Genomic DNA, 22,536 nt, shown 5'->3' with positions numbered 1-22,536 from the left:
GGCTTGCTGAGTCCACGCTAACTCTGCTCTCCACCAGACTCTGGTGATTTCAGCCAGCAGCCCCTTCCTTCCGTCAAGACCGTGTATCGGCGTTCCTCCTGCAGCCTGCAGAAACCGGCCCCAGCCAGCCTGCACAGACAGGCTTTCCTGTGGAAGGCAAGGCTGTGGGGACTCCCCAGGGCCTGGGAGCCAAGGAGAGTGAGGGCTCCAGGTTGGCCATGTCTCTGCTCTCTCCTCTTTCTCTGTGGCCAACAGGATGAGTGGGAGATGGCCATGCCCACCTCCCAAGTCTCTGCCAGGGATGCGCCAGGAGGCAGCAGAAGGCAGGGAGGAAGAGCAACTCTGGCTTAGTTACCAGTTTCCAAGAGGCGACACTGGCCCGTGTTGGGCCAGGCATCCATCCAGGTTCTTTCTGCTGTGACTGGAGGTTGGGGTCGGGTCAGGATGGAAAGCGGCTGTCAGGAGCACCCAAGCAGTTGTGAGGGAGCGCGGGGTATCCTCAGGACATGGGCAGACACCCAGAGTCTCCGTCCCGTGACTCACGGGAAGGCAGCAGTGCAGCGTGTGACCTCTAGGCGGACCAGCATGTGCGTTAAGGAGACAGTGCTTTGTCCTCACCTCTAATTACAGAGAGGGGCAACCCCAGTTGCCAGTCTGACAGGGTGAACATGTTGGAGTCTGATTCACTACCATTCTTTCTTTTTAAATTCAGCAGTATTTTTGTAAAAAGATTTTTGTCTATTTGAGAGGTAGTGTTACAGACAGTGAGAGGCAGAGACTGAGAGAAAGGTCTTCCTTCCGCTGGTCCACTTCCTAAATGGCATCAACAGCTGGAGCTGTGCTGATCTAGAGCCAGGAGCTTCTTCTGGGTCTCCCTTGCAGGTACAGGGGCCCAAGCACTTGGGCCACCTTCCACTGGTTCCCCAGGCCATAGCAGAGAGCTGGACTGGAAGAGGAGCAGCCAGAACTGGAACCGGTGCCCATATGGGATGCCGGCGCTTCAGGCCAGGGTGTTAACCTGCTGCGCCACAGCACCGGCCCCCATTCTTTTAATTTTGAAGTGCATTTATTTAAGAGTCAGAGGGATGGAGAGGGAGGGCGAGAGAAGGAAGAAGGGGGGAAGGGAAGGACTCTTGCAGCTGCTAGTTTTACTTCTCAGAAGCCCTCAATGGCCTCGGCTGGGCTGGGCTGGGCTGGAGTCCAGACTTCAGCACAGGTGTCCTGTATGGGTGGCAGGACCCCAATCCCTTGGGTCATCCCTGCTGTCTCCCAGGGTCTGCACTGGCAGGGAGCGGCAGTCAGGATGGGAACTGGGTAGCAACCTCCGGTACTATGATACTGGACACAGGTATCTTAACCAGCATAAAACTGTGAATCCAAAAGCACTCCCAAGCCGCCGTATACATTTCATAACCTCAGATATTTTGTTACAGCAACATAATGTAGGGGCTGGCCCTGAGGCACAACAGGTTAAGCCTCTGTGGCACTGGCATCTCATATGAGTGCCGGTTTGAGTCCTGGCTTCTCCACCTCCAGACAGCTCCCTGTTAATGGCCTTGGAAGCAGAAGATGGCCCAAGTGCTTTGGTCCCAACACCCACAAGGGAGAACCCGAAGAAAAGCTCCAGGCTCCTGACAGGCTCAGCTTCAGCAGCTGTGGCCAAGTGGAGAGTAAACCAGAGGATGGAAGATCTCGTCTCTCCCTTGGTCTGTAACTCTTTCAAATAATATATATATATATATATATATATATATATATATATATATATAGCCAGTTAAGACAGAGAGAGAGAGAGAAAGGTCTTCCTTCCATTGGTTCACCACCCAAATGGTTGCCACGGCTTGCATGCTGTGCCGGTCTGAAGCCAGGAGCCAGGTGCTTCCTCCTGGTCTCCCACGTGGGTGCAGGGGCCCAAGCACCTGGGCCATCCTCCACTGCCTTCCCGGGCCACAGCAGAGAGCTGGACTGGAAGAGGAGCAACTAGGACAGAATCCGGCGCCCGACGGGGACTAGAACCCGGTGTGCTGGTGCCACAGGTGGAGGATTAGCCTATTGAGCTGTGGCGCCGGCCTCAAATAATACTCTTTAAGCTGGCGCCTTGGCATAGCAGGTAATGCCACTGCCTGCAGTGCCAGCATCCTATATGGCTTCTTGTTTGAGTCCCAGTTTTTCCACTTCTGATCCAGCTCTCTGCTATGGCCTGGGAAAGCAGTAGAAGATGGGTCCTAGTGCTTGGCCACCTGCACCGCATGGGAGACCCAGAGGAAGGTCCAGGCTCCTGGCTTCAGTCTGCCCAGCTCCAGCTGTTGAGGCTATTAGGGAATGAACCAGTGTATGGAAGACTTCTCTTTCTGCCTCTTCTTCTCTGTAACTCTGCCTTTCAAATAAATAAATAAATAAATCTTCATTATAATAAAACTGAAATATCAGACAAACAATTAACATTCATGAGGATTCAAAAGTTGCATTTGCAAAATTTTAAAAATATTTAATCTAGATCAAAGTTTGAATGGTTTCATCTGGATATTTCTGGAGTCTCAGAAATGGTACAAGTGTGTAGGGATGGTATTTCAAACCAGGAATACAAGCTAGGACTCACACCACTGTCCATATGGGATGCCAGCACTACAGGTGGTGGTTTAACCTGCAACAACACAACATCAGCCCAAATATTTTTCTAAATTTAGGAAAAAGACCCCTATTTCTAATACCAGGTTTGCGTCTACTCGGAGACTAGATGAAAGGAACAGCTGCACACCACTTCCATCACGTCAGGAGAGGACGACAGCAAACAGAGCCACAGACATCACACAACAGGGGGATCACAGGCCCAGCTCTTCTGAGCCTAGTTGTTGTTTTCAAAGGTGCCTGTCCATGGTGCCAAGCAGAACAAGGACGACACAGTTTGAGGATGAGCAAAGCCGAGGTTTAATCATCCCCTGGTGGGTGAGGAGCGCAGCAGGCTCACGTCCCAAGCACTACCACGTGCCTCTGTGAGGGGACCTGGGGCTCTCAAGAATGCAAAAGGCGGTTTGGGCTGAGGATGGGACTAATGGCACAGCCGGCACAGACAAATGCCAAAGTCAGCTCTCGGTCTGCTGAGAGGTGCTTTATCACTCTTGAGAACCTGCAGATTGGGAGCGGAGGGCGTGACCTTGCCACGAGGAGGGCTTTATGGCAGGATGTCCAGCACCACGAATCACCTGCAAAATACTATGGGCTGGGACCTGAAGACGGCGAAGTCCAGTGTCATGTGATTCCAGTGTTTCATTTACCAGCGATGCTGGGGAATATCGCTCCTCCTAGGGGGAGGAGCCAGGTCTGTCAGCTCCTTGCAGCTCCTTGTCAATGACTGACAAGCTCTGGCCTTGGTGGAGTTTGACACCTAGGAGCTCTACCAGGGTCTGCCAGTGCCTGCCAAACCGTGTGATGGTGTGAATCTTTAACCGACAACCCAGGCCACCACTGACAGTTCAGTAAATTCATGTTTTCAAGCTGTAGACCCCCACAGAACAGCTGCAGCCAGCTCATTTGACAGCCAGGCCGGGCCCACATGATGGGTCCCCATTTGTGTACCATCCAAGCTCTGCCAGAAAGCTTAGCGGGAACCTCCCAGTCCCACAACAGGCCCACTCAGCTTGGAGTCTACGCTCACTGTGCCCTTATTCACTCATACTCCTGACTGTTAAACCACAGCCCCTAGTCATGCTGACCCACGAGTGCCCCATTATTTGGCAGCTATAGCTTTCTTTGCCAAGGTCAGTTTTTGGAATTCAAAAGAAAGCGTCTTCTATCTTTTGAACTGAACACCCCCCCCCCCAATAATAATTTGTATTTGAATGAGTTTCTGAGGCTGGGCCAGCTGCAAGCCAGGACCCAGGAGCCTCATCAGGATCTCTCACATGGGTTATAGGGGCCTGGACACTTGGCCATATTCTGCTGCTCTTCCCAGGCACATTATCACAGAGGTGGGTCAGAAGAGAAGCAGCCAGGATGTGACTGGGCACCCAAATGCGATGCCTGACTTACAGGCAGTGACTGTGCCACAAAGCTGGCCCCGAACAGATCTGATCAGTCACAAGCTCAGTGACTACCTCTTGTGGCCCAGATGGTGAATAGGAACAGAAATGTACTGATAAAGTTAAAAACACACCAAAGAGGAACTACCAGTCCCACTCCTCTGAATGTGGATGTCACAAACTGAAACCAAGGAGGACAGCAGTCTCAGCCCAGAGCCTGCTCCATGGAGAGGAAAGTGGTGTGTCTGACAGTCGTGGGCACCACCCTGCTGTTTGGGGCTGCCAGAGCACGAGGCCTGGAGGGACAGTGCTGCAGAGCAGTAGGGTGGAGATGAGGACACGGAGGGCAGTGCTCCTCAGGGAGAGTCCTGCAGTGGGGGCCCAGGCTGTGCTGATGAACTGCTCCCTCCAGGAAGAGAGGGGATGCAGCCCCCTAAAGGGTCCAGGGAGGGAGGAGTTCATAGACAAGGACACGCTCAGGAAGGAGCACGCTCAGAGCAGGTGCAGCCACTGCCCATCGTCAGAACTTTGTCCAGGCTGCTCAGACAATTTCACAGAGAAGTGGTGTTTTACTAAGTTTTATGATGCAGAAAATGACAAATGAAATCAGGTAAGGGACAAAGCCCATCCAGCTGGTGGATCTGGAAGCTGGAAATGCAAGACTGGGCGTGTGTATCAGGTCATGGCCTCCTGTTGTCACGGCATGGTGGAGTGGGGGAAGGGCAAGAGGCCTCATGTAAAAGAGACATGTAAGAGGGGCTGGGCTTGCTTTATGATGCAATCTTGTTACACAGGAGCTCAGCTCCAGGAAGATCCAGTCTGGATTTGGGTAGGCAAAAACCAACAGCAGAGCCAACAGTAATTTCATAAATCTTTTATTATTTAAAAAGATTCATTAACTTATTTGAAAGGCAGAGTTGCAGAGAGAGATGGAGAGACAGATTTTCCATCTGCTGGTTCACTTCCCAAATGGCTGCGACCACCAGGGCTGGGCCTGGACGAAGCCAGGAGTCAGTAACTTCTTCTGTGTCGCCCAGGTTGGTTCAGGGGTCGAAGGACTTGGGCCACCTTCTGCTGCTTTCCCAGGCATGTTAGCAGGGAGCTAGATCCCAAGTGGAGCAGCTGGGACTTGACTGGGTGCCCTTACGGGAGGGATGCTGACATCCAGGCAGTGGCTACACCACAACGCCGGCCTCCTCTTGTTCTTGTGGCAGTAGGCGAGCATGCGCAGCCCCTGCCACTGAAGATCTGCACTCAGCTACGCCCCCGGCATGTTACATGTTTAGACACCATGGCCGGCAACCTAACAGCTACACCGCAGAATCTGTGTCGGTCCCACTGACTTGCAGAATCCTATCAGCTTGAAGGTGGCAGAGCCAACAAAACCTGCACTGGCACTAACCAACTGGGCACTGAGAAGCGCACTGGTCCCTACTGACAGTACAATCACCTAGGTAGGGCCCTTCTTCCCCAAACCACCTGATAGCAATGACATTTCAATACCAGTTTTAGAACCATGGGGAAGGCTGAGAGAGAGGCCACAGTGTGGGGAAGCTGAGGCAGGAGGGACCCATGGTGGACTTCTGCATGTCCTTCAGAGAGGATTTCTGGAGGGAGCATTCAGACTGTGTCAGACAGCAGTTATCACCGAGCCTGAGTCTGGGCCGTGGGTGCTCTAGGCTCAGGCACTTATTTCCGGCCAGGCCTTCTTCAGAGGAAAGCTGAGGCCGGAGGGGTTTAACAGTGACGGGAGCTCTTGGCCCAGGGTCCAGACAGTCAGCAGCCGTCTCTGCTGTGATGTATTTCAGAGGATCTTACCTCGGGGAAGTCAGAGCAATGGTAAACCAGAGGTAAGAACACCAACTCACCGGTCTGTGAGGGGCGGGAGATGCTAACTAGAGGGAGAGTGCAGAGGATGTGCGATGCAGAGGGGACATCATGAGTGACGCCAGGAAGCCAGAGTGGAGCCAGCTGGGTGGCAGGAGAGGTGGACAAGGACAGCCCGTGCAGAAGCTATCTGGTCCTGCAGAGCTGGGTAAGCAGGGTGGGTTACTAAGGGGGCAGAAAAGAACACATCAAGCGCACATCAAGCTGACGTCTATGGCAACCACTCTGGGTACAGAGACACTAGAGTGGAGAAGGGAGATGCCAAATACCTCAATTATTCAGAGAGGGCTGAGAAAGACAACTCCGCAGGGACTGCTGGTTGCCAGGTGCTGTTAGGTAAGAGTTGTTAGGGGCAAGGTTGCGGATACAAGCAAGTGATTAGGGCTGGCAGAGCGATAGAGGGGTCAAGGGTGAACGTCATGTGTGGGTAAAGGATCAGCGAGGCTGCCCTTCACTGAGAGGCCCAGCACAGGAGTGGACAGTCTGGACAAACAGGCAGAGAGGACACGTGAGGCTCTAGTTTGAGGCTCAGGGAGCTTCTTGGCTCCCCAGTGTCTGCTGGCTCCGAGCACACAGCTGAAGAGAAAAGTCCAGAGTCAGGAATCTGTGTGCCCTCAGCAGTTCTGCAGAACTGCACCCCTGGAGGGGTGAGGGGGATCCTGGGAGAGTGTGAGCAGGGAGAAAGCTGAGTGCAGGACCCACCGGCTTTCAGGAGAGAATCCCGACAGGGTGGCACTGCGGGGACAATGATGCACGGCAGGTGGCACAAGAACCTAAGGAGAGACACGGTGTCTAGGAGAGGGGGTCCTGTGGTCCTGTGTGCGTGGAGTAAGACTAGATCCAAAAATGTCCCCCGCACAGCAGCAAGGAGACTTTGGGGGAGCAGCTCCACAGTAAGTCGACAGAGAGAGAGAGGCAGAGGCAGCCATTTACAAGACGCACACAAAGGGGAAAGGAGGTCTCTAGTCCAGGAGCTGCACGGAGAGGGGAATGCAGTATTCCAGATCTGAGACTACGGTTTGTTCCTGATGTGAGGGAACTCATCAATCAATACAGACAGGCATCAAAACACAGAAGGTTGGGGACTGGCGCTGTGGTGTAGTGGGCTGGGCCTCTGCCTACGGCGCCAGCATCCAATATTTGCTCTGGTTCATATCCTGAAGCTCCTCTTCAGATCCAGCTCTCTGCTTATGGCCTGCGAAAGCAATGGAAGACGGCCCAGGAATTGGGCCCCTGCACCCGCTGGGAGGACCCGGAGGAAGCTCCTGGCTCCCGGCTTTGGATTGGCCCAGCTCCGGCCATGAGTCATTTAGGAAGTGAACCAGCAGATGAAGACCTTCCTCTCTGTCTCTCCCTCTCCTTCTGTACCTCTAAGATGAATAAATAAAATCTTTAAAAAATAGCAGAAGGTAGCAGATTTAATCATGGAGCAGGGGTCTGGTCAGGCAGGACAGGGTGGGAAGCAGACTACAAGTAAGTGGAGGGGTCCTTCATGTGGCTGACGGGAAGGAGGGAACACCTGGTGTGGACAGAGTGTTAGGAATGCCAGCAGCAGGCTGAAACTCTGACATCTCAGTGCATCTTTGTGAACGCTGTTGGGCAGCTCTGAGCTCTTTATCTGTGACATCCACCATGCCCAACAGGAGGCCAAGTAACTCAGTCAACAGCAGAATCAGGATACGAAACCATCTAGCCCAAGCAGTCAGCCTGAGGCATAAACACATCTCCGTATTTCTCTCTTCCTGCCCTGCCCCTGCCCTGCAGTCCATGCACACAACTGCCCACCTGAAATCCCTCCTTGGAGAATGGGCAGCTCAACGGGTCCTGTGCAAATCTCACCTCCTGATTCTCACAACACCATCTATTGTGATGCCCTTTCTCCCTCCACAAAGCCACCCTGGAGTCCTTCCTGTCCATCAACTGCCACCTAAGCTTGTACCAACAAAGTCCAATACACTTGAGTTTTTTTTTTTTTACCTAAGCTTGTACCAAATAAGCCCCAAACACTCGAGTTTTTTCACCCGCGGACAGCAAAGTGAGCTCTTCCACTTTCTTTGGATCTCTGCCCAACTATCTTTGCATCTGGGAACAATTTTCTTTCCTTACTTCTCACTATTTAAAACTATCAGGAAAAAATAAAAATGTCACTGATTGTGGCCTGTTGGTAAAGTGGACACTGCGTTTTGCTCCCCACTGTATCACAAGGGTCAAATGACTTGTACAGCACATGGTAGGGACTCAATCTATATGTATTTAAAGCAACATTTATTTTCATTTATATAAAACAGAGTGGGAGAGGGGGAGGGAGGGAAGGAGGAAGGGAGGAGGAGTGAGAGAGAGAGAGGGAGAGAGGGAGAGAGAGAGGGAGAGGGAGAGGAAGGGGAGGGGGAGGGGGAGGGAGAGGGAGAGGGAGGGAGAGGGAGAGGGAGAGGGAGAGGGGGAGGGGGGGAGGGAGGGAGAGGGAGGGAGAGGGAGGGAGAGAAATAGGTATCTTCTATTTGCTGATTCTTCTCTTCAGGCCCATATCATCCAGAGCAGGGCCAGCTGGAAGGAAGGAACCCCAATTTCCATCCAGGCCTCACGAGTGACTGGCAGGGACAAAAGCTGCTGCCTCCCAGGTTGTGCATTAGCAGAAACTGGGTAGCAGGAGAAGCAGGGACTCTGATCCAGCACTCCCATTCAGGCATGGGGACCTCAGCAGCATCTTAACTGCTGATCAAAGGCCTGGCCCTCAAAACAGCATTTATTTACCTGTGATCCTAGAGGCATGGTTGGCAGGATAAGCAGCAGCGGTTGCCACCTGTGCTCCTGGCTTCAGATCGGGCTCAGCATTGGCTGTTGCAGTCATTTGGGGAGTGAACCAGCGGATGGAAGACCTCACTCTCTGTAACTCTTTCAAATAAATAAAAATAACCCCCCCCCCTTTTTTAAAAAGAAAACTATGTTGTGATGGTGACGGAATAAACTTAAGCCCTGTGACTGGTTTTTTCACTACAGAAACTTGAGCTGGGGAGGATGCTGAGATGGGTCCAGAACACTATCTAAGAGACCGTGTTAAAGAATATAAGAGGAGTGCCTGTGTTAGCCCCCAAATGCAGAATTACATATCAACCTTACCAAGACGACAAGCTTCAGCCTGACTCAAGAAAAGCTTCTGGGGCCAGCGCCGTGGCTCACTTGGTTAATCCTACGCCTGCAGCACCAGCATCCCATATGGGCACCAGGTTCTAGTCCCGGTTGTTCCTCTTCCAGTCCAGTTTTCTGCTGTGGCCTGGGAAGGCAGTGGAGGATGGCCCAAGTATTTGGGCCCCTGCACCTGCATGGGAGACCAGGAGGAAGCACCTGGCTCCTGGCTTCAGATGGGTGTAGCCCCGGCCGTAGTGGCCATTTGGGGGGCAAACCAACAGAAGGAAGACCTTTCTGGCTGTCTGTCTCTCTAACTCTGTCAAATAAATTAAAAAAAAAAAAAAAAAAAGAAAGAAAAAGAAAAGCTTCTGTCACGCAAGGCTGTTCAGGGCTGTTGTGAGAGGCCAAGAGTTCCTTCTTCCTGTTGAAAAGTTTATCTGAGTCTAAGAAACTCCACATTGGGGCCGGCACCATGGCACAGTAGGTTAATCCTCCACCTGGGGTGCTGGCGTCCCATATGGGTGCCGGTTCTAGTCCTGGCCCCTCTTCCAGTCCAGCTCTCTGCTATGGCCTGGGAAAGCAGTAGTAGATGGCCCAAGTCCTTGGGCCCCTGCACCCATATGGGAGACCGGGAAGAAGCGCCTGGCTCCTGGCTTCAGATCAGCGTAGCTCCAGCTATTGCAGCCATCTGGGGAGTTCCAACGGAGGGAAGACCTTTCTCTCTGTCTCTCTCTCTCACTGTCTATAACTCTACCTCTCAAATAAGTAAATAATATCTTAAAAAAAAAAAAAAAACACCAAACTCCACGTGTTCCTGATGGCACAACAGTCCTCTGGGACTGTAAGTGGACCAATACATCTCTCTTTCCCTTTCACATTCAGAAGACTACTGAGCCTGTGACGAATTACAGCAGTTTCTGTTCAGATAAACAATGCTTGCTTGTCAATTCCACAGATGGCCTTGAAAAAGCCAGGTGACGTTGCAAAGTCAAAGTCATCTAGCTCTCTCAGGCCAGCCTGATGCAGCTTTGAATCCATTATTAGAGTGTAAAGGGGAAAGAGTAGCTAAGGACATGGTGAGCATGGGCTCCAAGCTGAGTGGCCTTCATCCTGATGAGAAAAACACTGCATTGGGCCAGACGTGTGGTGCAGCAGGTAAAGCCACCGCCTGTGGCACCAGCATCCCAAATTGCCAGCAGTTCAAGACCCAGCTGCTCCATTTCCAATCCCACTCCCTTCTAATGTGCCTGGGAAGGCAGTGCCGAATGCCACACGTAAACACTTGACGACACAAACTGCCCCACCTCCTTTCCAAATAAGTGCATTTATTTCCTATATGTACAGACTGATGGCCGCATGACGAATGAGCAGTGAGACATGCATTACGCTTGAGAGGTCTCAACCGATTCCCGAATGCCTTCTGTTTTCCTAACGAGTGGTCAAGCCCTCCCCCCGAGCTCTCCGTCCTGGAAGAGCTGGAGCAGGTGGGGCTGGGCTGTGGCCACCGAACCATGCCAGGGCGCACTTTCCACCGGAGTTCACTTTCAATTGCTTCTGTGCAATAAAACCAAGTGCTTACAACAAAAACAAAAACAAAAAACAAAAAACATCCCCGGCACCCACACTGAGAATCGGAGGATGCTCTGGGCTCCTGGCTTTTTTCTGGTACATCCTTGTTCCTAGTGGCCACTGGGGAGTGAAGCAGCAGATAGAAGACCTCTCTCTCTCTCTCTCTCTCTCTCTCTCTCTCTCTTTCTGTTGTTTCTGTAACACATTAAAAACAAACAAGTAAAACCACTGGAATCTCTTCGTACAATATTTTGGCCTCTCTCCGATGCCAGCTAAGGAACATTTTGTAGCTGCTTGTTTTCAGACAAGATCCTGATGTTCTGTCACGATAAAGTCAAGCCAGCAAGCACATTTCCCAGGAACAGTGCTCACAAAGAACCCTATGAGCTGACCCGCATCGTCTTCAGCACCTGACTCAGCAGCCCCATTTCCTTTACAACCGCTTTAAAAACCCCACACTGTCCTCGCTAAGCACCACAGTAGTTATTCAGAATGATAACCTGCTACTGTCCTCAAGTGCCAACAGATAAAATATTCTCTTTCCTTAACCCTAACATTTTGTCGTCATTATTTTCAATTGAAATTGTGACATAGATGGAGCTTACAGTAAGAAGATCCGTTCCTGCATCCAAACCTAACCGTCAATGGGATGGTAGCGCGAGGAGAGTCTTTAGGGGCCATCAGACTTAGCTCAGGTCCTGAGGGTGGGGCCCTCATGATGGGATAATGCTCTCACAGAGGAGGAGGAGACACAACCCATGAGTGATGACCCAGATTAGGGCTTGCACCTGAACCCTAATCCTGGCACTGACCCTGGACTTTCTAGGCTCCAGGAGGCCAAACTACTAAGACAGGATGGCAGGGAGGCACAGGTGCTCACCTGGGCTCGAGAGAGCAGCGGGCAGAGCGTCGGCTGAGGTTCAGTTCCGCTGGAGACTCGGGGAATTGCCCACATTCTCTTTATTGTCTAACTGGTCCCGATGCCTACAGGAACAGCACAAAGCACACAGCAGCACCCCACTCGCGACTCCCATCTCACAGTCCCACCCACTCAGTCCAATAACGTCTTCTAGGAGTAGCATGGATATAGATCCTTTTCTCCATGGCCCGAGCCTGTCAAGTTTACATAATATGAGGCAGACGTGGGAAAAATACGGGGGCTGACAGGGTAAGAGGCAGAAAGAATGTAACGACAATGACATCTAATCTACTATGGTGGGTCCAGGAAAACACAACTACAAAGGAAATACATTGGCCTGCTTCCAGTTTTTAACCACCACACACAGGGGGGCATCAAAGGGACAATGGAAAAATTCTCATCAGAATTCACAGCAGGAAAACAAACACGTTTTGCAAGAACATGGTGTAGAACCCCACTTCTCCCGCATGCAAGAATGACACTTTGTGTACGAGACCTCACGAGCACCAGTCTGGTTGCAGGAGTAGCGGCTGCCCTGCCAGCGTGGGCTCCATGTTCCTGGTTCCAGCTGAGTCACAAAACAAACCAAAGGACTCCAAGGAACCCCTGTGAGATCCTCAAAGGGAAGCTCTGCTCTGAGGAGCCCTGCAAGTTCCTGCCTTGCTGTGGAGGAGGGGCTGGGGCTGTCGCTGCTCTGGGCTGTGCCCTGCTCACTGCCTGTTCATCCCAGCCTTTTGACCCAAGTTTGAGTCCCACTGCTTTTTCCCCCAGTGCCTCACCAAGGCAGTCTCCTCTCTGGTCTCAGTGTCAGGCTCTTTGTTAAGGTGGACCTAACGTCTTCCATCTGAATCCATATATTTGTGCCGTGACACTGATGATGTGCATGGTCTGTGTGAAAATGGAGAAAGTAAAACAGACTGGGGCACTTGTTTCCATTTTTCCAATTCCTTTTTTTTAAATTTAAAATTATATATTTATATAAATGGAACAAATTTCATGTATCTATACAGTACATAATGACAATTCCCACCCCATCCTTTCTCCCTCCCACCATTCCTCTTGCTTCCTTTCTTTTAATTTTTGTGATGATGTGATTTTTCTCTCTTTGAGAACAAGTTTTATCATTAATCGAAGAAGCACCTAAGGAAACAGGCAATGGAGCTGGACAGTTAGTTTTCTCTAAAACTTCTAAGGCTTAGGAATATATGCCTCATACTTAATATGCTAATACACCATTAGTATACTAAGATGAAGCACATCTTCAAGAACAAGTTTTACTGTTCTCTCCCATGATACAAAACTTTGAGGACAGAGTTCCTGAATGGGAAGTTAGTGCACAGTGACTCCTGTTGTAATTAACTCTCTTACGTATGATGTCCGTGATCTCCCAAGGCTCTTGACATGAGCTGCCTAGGCTATGGAAGCCTTCTGAATCCACAAAGTCCTTCAATATTTAGACAAGTCCATATGCAAAGTAGAAGTTTTCTCCTCTCTTCAGAGAAAAGTACATTGTTCTTTGATGACCATTTCTTTTCACTGGGGTCTCACCCACTGAAGTCCTTCATGTAGAGCATATTTGCCACAGAGTCTTGGCTTTCCATGCCTGGAATGCTCTTGTGGGCTTTTCAGTAAGACCAGAATGCCTTAAAGGCAGATTTTGAGGTCAGTGTGCTACTTTAAGCAATTGTCATTCTAGAAATCTGCAGTACGGACTGCTTACCATGTTGGAGGTACACTCCTTTTTAATCCTATCATTATTATCAAACACTAAATCCTATGTGTATGATTGCTTTAACACTGAATCCTATCTATATGATCGCTTTAACACTTACAATGCTTTTTTACCACCCCACTTATGGAGATTTGGCACCCCATGGCAAGTTTTTAAAAACAACTTTTTTAAAGATTTATTTACCTGAAAGTCACAGTTATACAGAGACAGAAGGAGAGGCAGAGAAAGAGAAAGGTCTTCCATCCAGTGGTTCACTCCCCAGTTGGCCACAACGACGGCCAGGAGCCAGGAGTTTCTCCCAGGTCTCCCATGCAGATGCCGGAGCCCAAGGACTTGGGCCATCTTCCACTGCTTTCTCAGGCCACAGCAGAGGGCTGGATCCAAAGTGGAGCAGCCAGGACTCGAACTGGCACCCATATAGGATGCTGGCACTGCAGTCAGGGGCTTACCCACTGCAACACAGCGACGACCCCCAATGTTTTTAAGCTGTATCCTTAGAAGATAAGTCCACAGGAATGTATGCAGAGCTATACAGCGTTACACTTACAAGCCTCATATATTTCATGATTACAACTTACGGAACACGGTGATTATTCCCACCCACATTACTACCCCCTTCCTCATCCCTCTCTTATTTCCACTCTAATTTTTTTACTAAGATCTATTTTTAATTAACTTTATACACATACGATTAACTGTGTTAAATAAAAAGTTCAACAAATAGTATGAAAAGGCTGTCAAAATCATGGCTTCTCAAAGTGTCAGCTTCACTTCTACCAATTGCCTTTTAGGAGCTCTATTAGTTTTCACAAGACAGCGAGAACATATGGTATTTGTCTCTTTGGGACTGGCTTATTTCACGAAGTAAGAGGTTTTCTAGATTCATCCATTTAGCTGTAAAGGACAAGATTTCTTCTTTGTTTTGTTATTGTTTGTAATTACCACTGTGTAATAATCCATGATGTACGTATCCCATAAGTTCTATATCCAATCTTCATTCAACAGATATCTGGGTTGATTCCATGTCTTAGCTATCGTGAACTGCTCTCTGAGGACCCACATCCTAGACTGTATCCTGACCTAAGGTCAGGGTCAGCCTAGTGAGGGGAAATTGTGCCACCTCAAGCTCAGACTGACAGAGTTATGGGAAGCCCGGTCCAGGTCAATGGTGCCAGATCAGAATGAGGACAACAGGGCTGAGGACAGGAGGAAAAGCAAGTTTACTAATCCACTGGAGGATGAGGAGGAAGCAGACTCACTTCTCAGAAACTGCCCATGTCCCTGTGAGAGGGGTCTGGGGCTTTTAGGGGTGCAAGGGAGAGACTAGGCCGCGGAGGATGTGACTGACGGCAAACCCGGAGGAGACAGCACCATGCTGGTGAAGGGCGGCTTCTCTATCTCGGGCATCAGTGCAGCGTGAACAGCTTGCTGGTGGCTGGACTTATCATGGGGAGGGCAAAACAGGATATTCTGGACAACCAAGCAGCTCTAAAACCTTACTGCCCGGCAACGGAGAGGAGGCAAGGACCGTGCTGAGAGATGCCAGTGTTCATCACCAGGAGGCGGCTCACTTGGGGGAGACACAGGACCTATGCTTATTGCGCCCTTTGGCACACGGCCCCTTTGCATTCTGGTACACTCAATGCAATCCTCTGTGCTTGCTGACCAGGGAGGGAGGGACAACTTGGCAACTTCAGGTGACTTTCCCAAGCCCAGTCTCAGGAATTCCCAGGCAAGTACTACTTATCTGTTGAACTGAACAGACGCTCTAATTGGTCACAAGCCCAGAAGTAGCTTTTGCTAAGCAGCTACGAAAAGGAAAGAAAGATGGATTCAGTATGGTTCCAGCATCACAGGCCATTCTTCTCTTTGCTGTTTGGCTGGATTATTTTTCCCGGAGACACCATGGCCTGGTGGGTGTGTCCCCGCCCCCTTGCACTGAAGGGGAGGGGCACAAACATGTCATAACAGACAAAGGATGACACATTAATGAGGGGCCCTGCTGTGGGCTATAAAAGCCAGAGCTGGGGGGGCCTAGCTCAGCTACTGCTTCTGCTTTAGAGCAGTAACGATCAAAAAATGACCAGAAAGCTTCCGCCCATGGGCCTAGGCCAACGCCGGCCTCAACCACCTCCTGTGCCTTTTCCCCAGCCTCAGCCTCCTCTAAAGCTCGCCCTGAAGCCTCACCCACCGCCCACGCCTCTCCGCCGTCAACCTCGTCCGGCCCGCCTGCCTCCGCTTGCTCCTTCCATTGACGGCCTCGCAACAACTCTTGGGGCACAGCCGCCTTGCACCTTTCTCCGGCCCAGCCACCTCCCTCCCATAAACAGAGAGGGCTCTTCTCGCATCCCTGCCAACCGTGCCTACAAACCCTGCAAAGCCGATCCTTGCCGAGCACCCAGACCAACCACTCCTCGCTGCGCTTTCTACCCTCTTCATCCCTATCCGCCCACCGCCAGGGGCTCCACCCCCTTCTAAGCCCCCTCCCCCGCTGCCTGCCAACAAGCCTGCCATCCTCACCCACACCTGAGGATTCTCCAGGTCTCCCCCTGGAGAGATGGCAGCCTCGCAGCGACACAGCTCAGGGACCGTTGTGAACATTCTCTTGAGTTCCCGGTAGCCAGGCCTAGTGAGTATGGAGGGATCGAGAAGGCAGGAGGACGGCTACCTTTCAGCCTCCAGGGTCACTCTACTCAGCTCCAGGAGGCCTCTCCCATGATCAGATCCTACTGATCTTAAACTCCCCCGTTTTGCTCCAGCCCCACCTTGGGATTGCTCCTCTGTGCTAACAGGGACTTACCACAATGTCACTTTCCCTACAGGTCATCGGCTGGCTCGCCTGCATGAGATGCCGCATCTGTGGTTTTGTTTTAAGCTGGTGTGTACGAGAAAGTGCAGCAGTGAGCGGATAAGGGAGAACGAGGGACAAGCACCACCTCTGTACTGAGCAGGGTAAGCCCTGCTGTCTGCCCTGGGTTTAGGGAGCATGAATGATTGAACCCAGACATCCATATTTTTACGAGATGTCCGGTCAGGTGAGGTGGTCATCAGGACCTTCTGTCTCCCACAGGATAGTAGCGGTGAAGACATGCCCTGAATGGCTGCAGATTTAAGGGACCTACAGACACCATGCAAGGGTGTACCTGCAGAAGGCATGGGAGCCATGGTGCAGACGGCCTGGGATGCTGCTGCTTGGAGCCAACAGAAGACCTGGGACTCGGGCAGATGCCAGAAGGACACAGGAGAGACCAATGAACTGACCTCTGCCCACACATCTGGGGCCCGCTACCCCACACGCTGTCAGATACTCATTTGTAATAAATACTGCTGAACAGGAACTTTAGCCTTGGTTGTAACTTTGTTTTTGAAATACTTGTATTCTGCAGGGAATTTCATGTTTGCTTCAGTCAAGGTGTCTTCCTCTGAAGTGAAAAGGTCCTTTTCAGGCCTGGGCTCCTGTCGGAGTCCTGAAAGTTTGGTGACTCCGTGCCTGGGGTGTCAGCCCTTTCTGCTTTCTCCCCCACCCAACTTCACATCCCAAGGTCACCGCAAGTCCCTAAACGCACCTGGGCCTCACATGGAGCCCCGGAACCACTCGTCAGTCACCACGGCGTGGCTCCTAGGAGTCCTAGACTCACCAGCTGAAAAGCCCGGTCCAGTCTGCCCCTCCCCTCTGGGGATGCTGCTGCTCAGAGCAGACCGACGGCTTGGGACGCGGGCCAGATGCAAGATGATTTATCCAGGGAGGGAGGGACAGAATCAGCCGCTCATCTGCAGCAGCCTCTCCTCAAATGGGGTGCGGCTTGGAGAGAGGGACCTGGGGGAGACAGGGGAGGGTTCCAGGGGGAGTCCCACCACTGCCACATGAGAGACCACGTTCAACAGTGAGGGCTGCCGCTAGTGGGACTGGAGAAAACCACAGATGACCCAAGACGTATCTCAAGATAATCTGTAGGGACACCTAAAGCTGCTCTTCACGTTCCAGCCACGTGCAAGAGCAGGACGATGGTGATGACATCGACTCCTGGTCTGGTGGGAATCTTAACACAGGCAGCCCTACAGCTTCACTCTGTATCCACGTGTAGGGCCAGACTCCCAGGCAGGGATAAAAGACGGAAGCAACCTTGGCCCTCAGGGAGGGGAAAATGAGGAACTTGGGCAAGGGGCTGGGAGGCACGAGGAGGAAGGCTTGGAATGGAAGCCTGAGCTATGGGGAATCAGCCAGTCCACCCTTTTCTGTCCTCATGCACACGCATGGCGGGGCTCCGACCTGGTAAGACGGGCGAACAAATCACAGCGCAGACACTGCCATGCGTATGGAAGAAACACACTCTGGGGCGTCTAAAGAGAATGGCCGAGGTGGAAACTTAGGATGATCCTCGCCAGCCACAGCACTAACTCCCAGCTCTGGGGGCCCTCCATGTGAGGAGTCTGTCTGCTCCTCTGTAACAGAATTGCGTTGTCTTCACTTCTCTTCGGAATCCAAACCTGGTTTCTGTATGAGTAGAGGCAGGGACATCAGCTTCAGCTGACTCCCTGCCCAACAAAGCTGACATTTTCCATACCTAAAGGTCAAACTTGGCATCTGAAGACCAGGATAGGAAGGGTGATCAATGACATCATTGCCTGAATGATCAATGGGTGGTCTGCAGACCCTGAAGACAGATAGCATCAGAGGCTGGGAACACAGTACACCCCTGTCATCAATAATCCAGTCTGGTCACTCTTACTAGGTGTCGTTTCCTTGTGAATGGAATTCAGGGCAACACATAAAACTGCCTTGCTTTTCACCCGATGCAATGCAGGTGCCCACTGTGGATCCCAAACCAGCCTTGCAGAAGGGAATTCCACATTTCCTCCAGGCTTGATCCCTCACTCTGGCTTGCTGAGTCCACGCTAACTCTGCTCTCCACCAGACTCTGGTGATTTCAGCCCCTTCCTTCCGTCAAGACCGTGTATCGGCGTTCCTCCTGCAGCCTGCAGAAACCGGCCCCAGCCAGCCTGCACAGACAGGCTTTCCTGTGGAAGGCAAGGCTGTGGGGACTCCCCAGGGCCTGGGAGCCAAGGAGAGTGAGGGCTCCAGGTTGGCCATGTCTCTGCTCTCTCCTCTTTCTCTGTGGCCAACAGGATGAGTGGGAGATGGCCACGCCCACCTCCCAAGTCTCTGCCAGGGATGCGCCAGGAGGCAGCAGAAGGCAGGGAGGAAGAGCAACTCTGGCTTAGTTACCAGTTTCCAAGAGGCGACACTGGCCTGTGTTGGGCCAGGCATCCATCCAGGTTCTTTCTGCTGTGACTGGAGGTTGGGGTCGGGTCAGGATGGAAAGCGGCTGTCAGGAGCACCCAAGCAGTTGTGAGGGAGCGCTGGGTATCCTCAGGACATGGGCAGACACCCAGAGTCTCCGTCCCGTGACTCACGGGAAGGCAGCAGTGCAGCGTGTGACCTCTAGGCGGACCAGCATGTGCGTTAAGGAGACAGTGCTTTGTCCTCACCTCTAATTACAGAGAGGGGCAACCCCAGTTGCCAGTCTGACAGGGTGAACATGTTGGAGTCTGATTCACTACCATTCTTTCTTTTTAAATTCAGCAGTATTTTTGTAAAAAGATTTTTGTCTATTTGAGACGTAGTGTTACAGACAGTGAGAGGCAGAGACTGAGAGAAAGGTCTTCCTTCCGCTGGTCCACTCCCTAAATGGCATCAACAGCTGGAGCTGTGCTGATCTAGAGCCAGGAGCTTCTCCTGGGTCTCCCTTGCAGGTGCAGGGGCCCAAGCACTTGGGCCACCTTCCACTGGTTCCCCAGGCCATAGCAGAGAGCTGGACTGGAAGAGGAGCAGCCAGAACTGGAACCGGTGCCCATATGGGATGCCGGCGCTTCAGGCCAGGGTGTTAACCTGCTGCGCCACAGCACCGGCCCCCATTCTTTTAATTTTGAAGTGCATTTATTTAAGAGTCAGAGGGATGGAGAGGGAGGGCGAGAGAAGGAAGAAGGGGGGAAGGGAAGGACTCTTGCAGCTGCTAGTTTTACTTCTCAGAAGCCCTCAATGGCCTCGGCTGGGCTGGGCTGGGCTGGAGTCCAGACTTCAGCACAGGTGTCCTGTATGGGTGGCAGGACCCCAATCCCTTGGGTCATCCCTGCTGTCTCCCAGGGTCTGCACTGGCAGGGAGCGGCAGTCAGGATGGGAACTGGGTAGCAACCTCTGGTATTATGATACTGGACACAGGTATCTTAACCAGCATAAAACTGTGAATCCAAAAGCACTCCCAAGCTGTTGTATACATTTCATAACCTCAGATATTTTGCTAAAGCAATATAACATATGGGCTGGCTTTGAGGCATATGAGGTCAAGGCTCCACTGTGGCACTGGCATCCCATATACCAGGTGCTGGTTTGATTCCTGGCTGCTCCACTTGCAATCCAGCTTCCTGCTAATGGCTGGGAAAGCAGTGGATGATGGCCCACGTGCTTTGGTCCCAGCACCCACAAGGGAGATCCAGAAGCAGCTCCTCGGTCCCAGCCTCAGAACAGCTCAGCTTCAGCTATTGTGGCCATTTGGGGTGTGAACTAGAGGATGACAGACCTTACTTTATCTGTCCCCAGGATGTAACTCTTTCAAATAAACGGTCTTTTAAAAAAGCATTATAGGGGCTGGCGCCGTGGCACACTAGGTTCATCCTCCACCTGCGGCACCGGCATCCCACGTGGGTGCCAGTTCTAGTCCCGGTTGCTGCTCTTCCCGTCCAGCTCTGCTGTGGCCTGGGAAAGCATTGGAGGATGGTCTAAGTGCTTGGGCCCCTGCACCTGCAGGGGAGAGCAGGAGGAAGCACCTGGCTACCGGCTTCAGATTGGCGCAGCTCCAGCCATTGTGGCCAACTGGGGAGTGAACCAACAGCAGGAAGACATTTCTCTCTGTCTCTCTCTGTCTAACTCTACTTCTCTGTCTGTAAATCTGAATGTCAAATAAATTAAAAAAATCTTTTAAAAAGACATTATAATACAATCCAGAAATCAGACTAACAGAATTAACATTCATGTGGATTTAAAAGTTGAATTTTAGTAATTCTTTTAAAAATTTAATGGATCCAATATAAAAGGGTTTCATCTGGATATAACTGTAGTCTTAGAAATGCAACAAATGTGTAGGGATGGTATTTCAACTCAGGAATGCACACTCTTTTCTTCTCAGCTATTTCATTCTTCCTACTGAAATTTTCATTAGGTACATGGGGTCAGGCCACTTCTGTTAATTTCAGTTACTTTCAAAATCAGAAAATAGCAACACGTGAGAGGAGGAGCATGGTGAGGGCAAGAGGCGCGGAGTTACCACACAGATCAGGGGAGTTGGGTGAAAACAGGCCAGACTCGTTTATTTCAGTGGGTCAGCAGCTTATATAGCCGAGGCAGCCAATCTGGTCAAGGGGCAGTTTATGCCCTAACCAATCACAGCCTGTTGCCAGGAAGTTTCCAAAACCATGCAATCACAGTCTGTTGCTAGGCAGGCTCCGTTGTCATGTGGTTTCCGAAGCCATCCAATCACATTACAGACCATTCTTCTCTTTGCTGTTTGGTTGGATTACTTTTCCATTGAGACACCATGGCCTCAGGGTCGTGTCCCCGCCCCACTCACTGAAGGAGAGATCTGTTAGACACTGAATGATGCCTTAATGAGGGATCCTGCTGTGGGCTATAAAAGCCAGAGCTGGGGGGGGCCTAGCTCAGCTACTGCTTCTGCTTTAGAGCAGTAACGATCAACAATGACTAGAAAGCTTCCGCCCATGGGCCTAGGCCAACGCCAGCCTCAACCACCTCCTGTGCCTTTTCCCCAGCCTCAGCCTCCTCTAAAGCTCGCCCTGAAGCCTCACCCACTGCCCACGCCTCTCCGCCGTCAACCTCGTCCGGCCCGCCTGCCTCCGCTTGCTCCTTCCATTGACCGCCTCGCAACAACTCTTGGGGCACAGCCGCCTTGCACCTTTCTCCGGCCCAGCCACCTCCCTCCCATAAACAGAGAGGGCTCTTCTCGCATCCCTGCCAACCGTGCCTACAAACCCTGCAAAGCCGATCCTTGCCGAGCACCCAGACCAACCACTCCTCGCTGCGCTTTCTACCCTCTTCATCCCTATCCGCCCACCGCCAGGGGCTCCACCCCCTTCTAAGCCCCCTCCCCCGCTGCCTGCCAACAAGCCTGCCATCCTCACCCACACCTGAGGATTCTCCAGGTCTCCCCCTGGAGAGATGGCAGCCTCCCAGCGACACAGCTCAGGGACCATTGTGAACATTCTCTTGAGTTCCCGGTAGCCAGGCCTAGTGAGTATGGAGGGATCGAGAAGGCAGGAGGATGGCTACCTTTCAGCCTCCAGGGTCACTCTACTCAGCTCCAGGAGGCCTCTCCCACGATCAGATCCTACTGATCTTACTTCCCCGTTTTGCTCCAGCCCCACCTTGGGATTGCTCCTCTGTGCTAACAGGGACTTACCACAATGTCACTTTCCCCACAGGTCATCGGCTGGCTCGCCTGCATGAGATGCCGCATCTGTGGTTTTGTTTTACGTTGGTGTGTACCAAAAATTGCAGCACTGAGCAGATAAAGGAGAATGAAGGACAAACATCACCTCTGTACCAAGCAGGTAAGTCCTGTTTGTCCGTTCTGGTTTTAACGAGTGTGTCAAAGGTTGAACCCAGCCATGTATGTTTTAGGAGATGGCTGGGCAGATGAGATTCTGTTATTAGTCTGTTACCTCCTCTGTCTTCCACAGGACATTGGTAACTGGAGATAAACAGCATGAAAAACTGCCGACTTAAGCGAGCTAAATACACCATGGCAAGGAGGTACTGCAGAAGGCATATGCATCATTGGATGCAGATGGCTTGGGATGCTGCTGCTTGGAGCCAGATCTGGGACTTGGCAGATGCAGGAAGGACATGGTGAGACCAATGAACTGACATTTGCCCCCAAATCTGGGACCCCCTCCACATACCCTATCATATTCATTTACTATAAATACTGCTTAACAGGAACTTCAGCCTCACTTGTAATTTTGTTTGAGAAGTAATTATATTCTGTAGGAAATTTTATGTTTGCTTTTGTTAGGTTTTAGTTTAAGGGAAAAAGTCATTCCAGGCCTTTACTACTCTCTGAGACCTGGAAGCTTGGCAATACCATGCCCGTGGTGCTCACCCGTGGCTACACTGTCCCCTACCCAACTGAACATGCCAAGGTCCTGATAAGCCCCTAGATGCAACCACTGGCTGACTTCCACCTGAGGGCCCCTCGGAGCCCCAGATTCCA

This window comes from Lepus europaeus, chromosome 23, assembly GCF_033115175.1.
Source record: "Lepus europaeus isolate LE1 chromosome 23, mLepTim1.pri, whole genome shotgun sequence".
Classification (NCBI taxonomy): domain Eukaryota; kingdom Metazoa; phylum Chordata; class Mammalia; order Lagomorpha; family Leporidae; genus Lepus; species Lepus europaeus.
The sequence above is the reverse complement of the archived record's forward strand: the minus strand, read 5'-3'. Positions refer to the sequence as shown.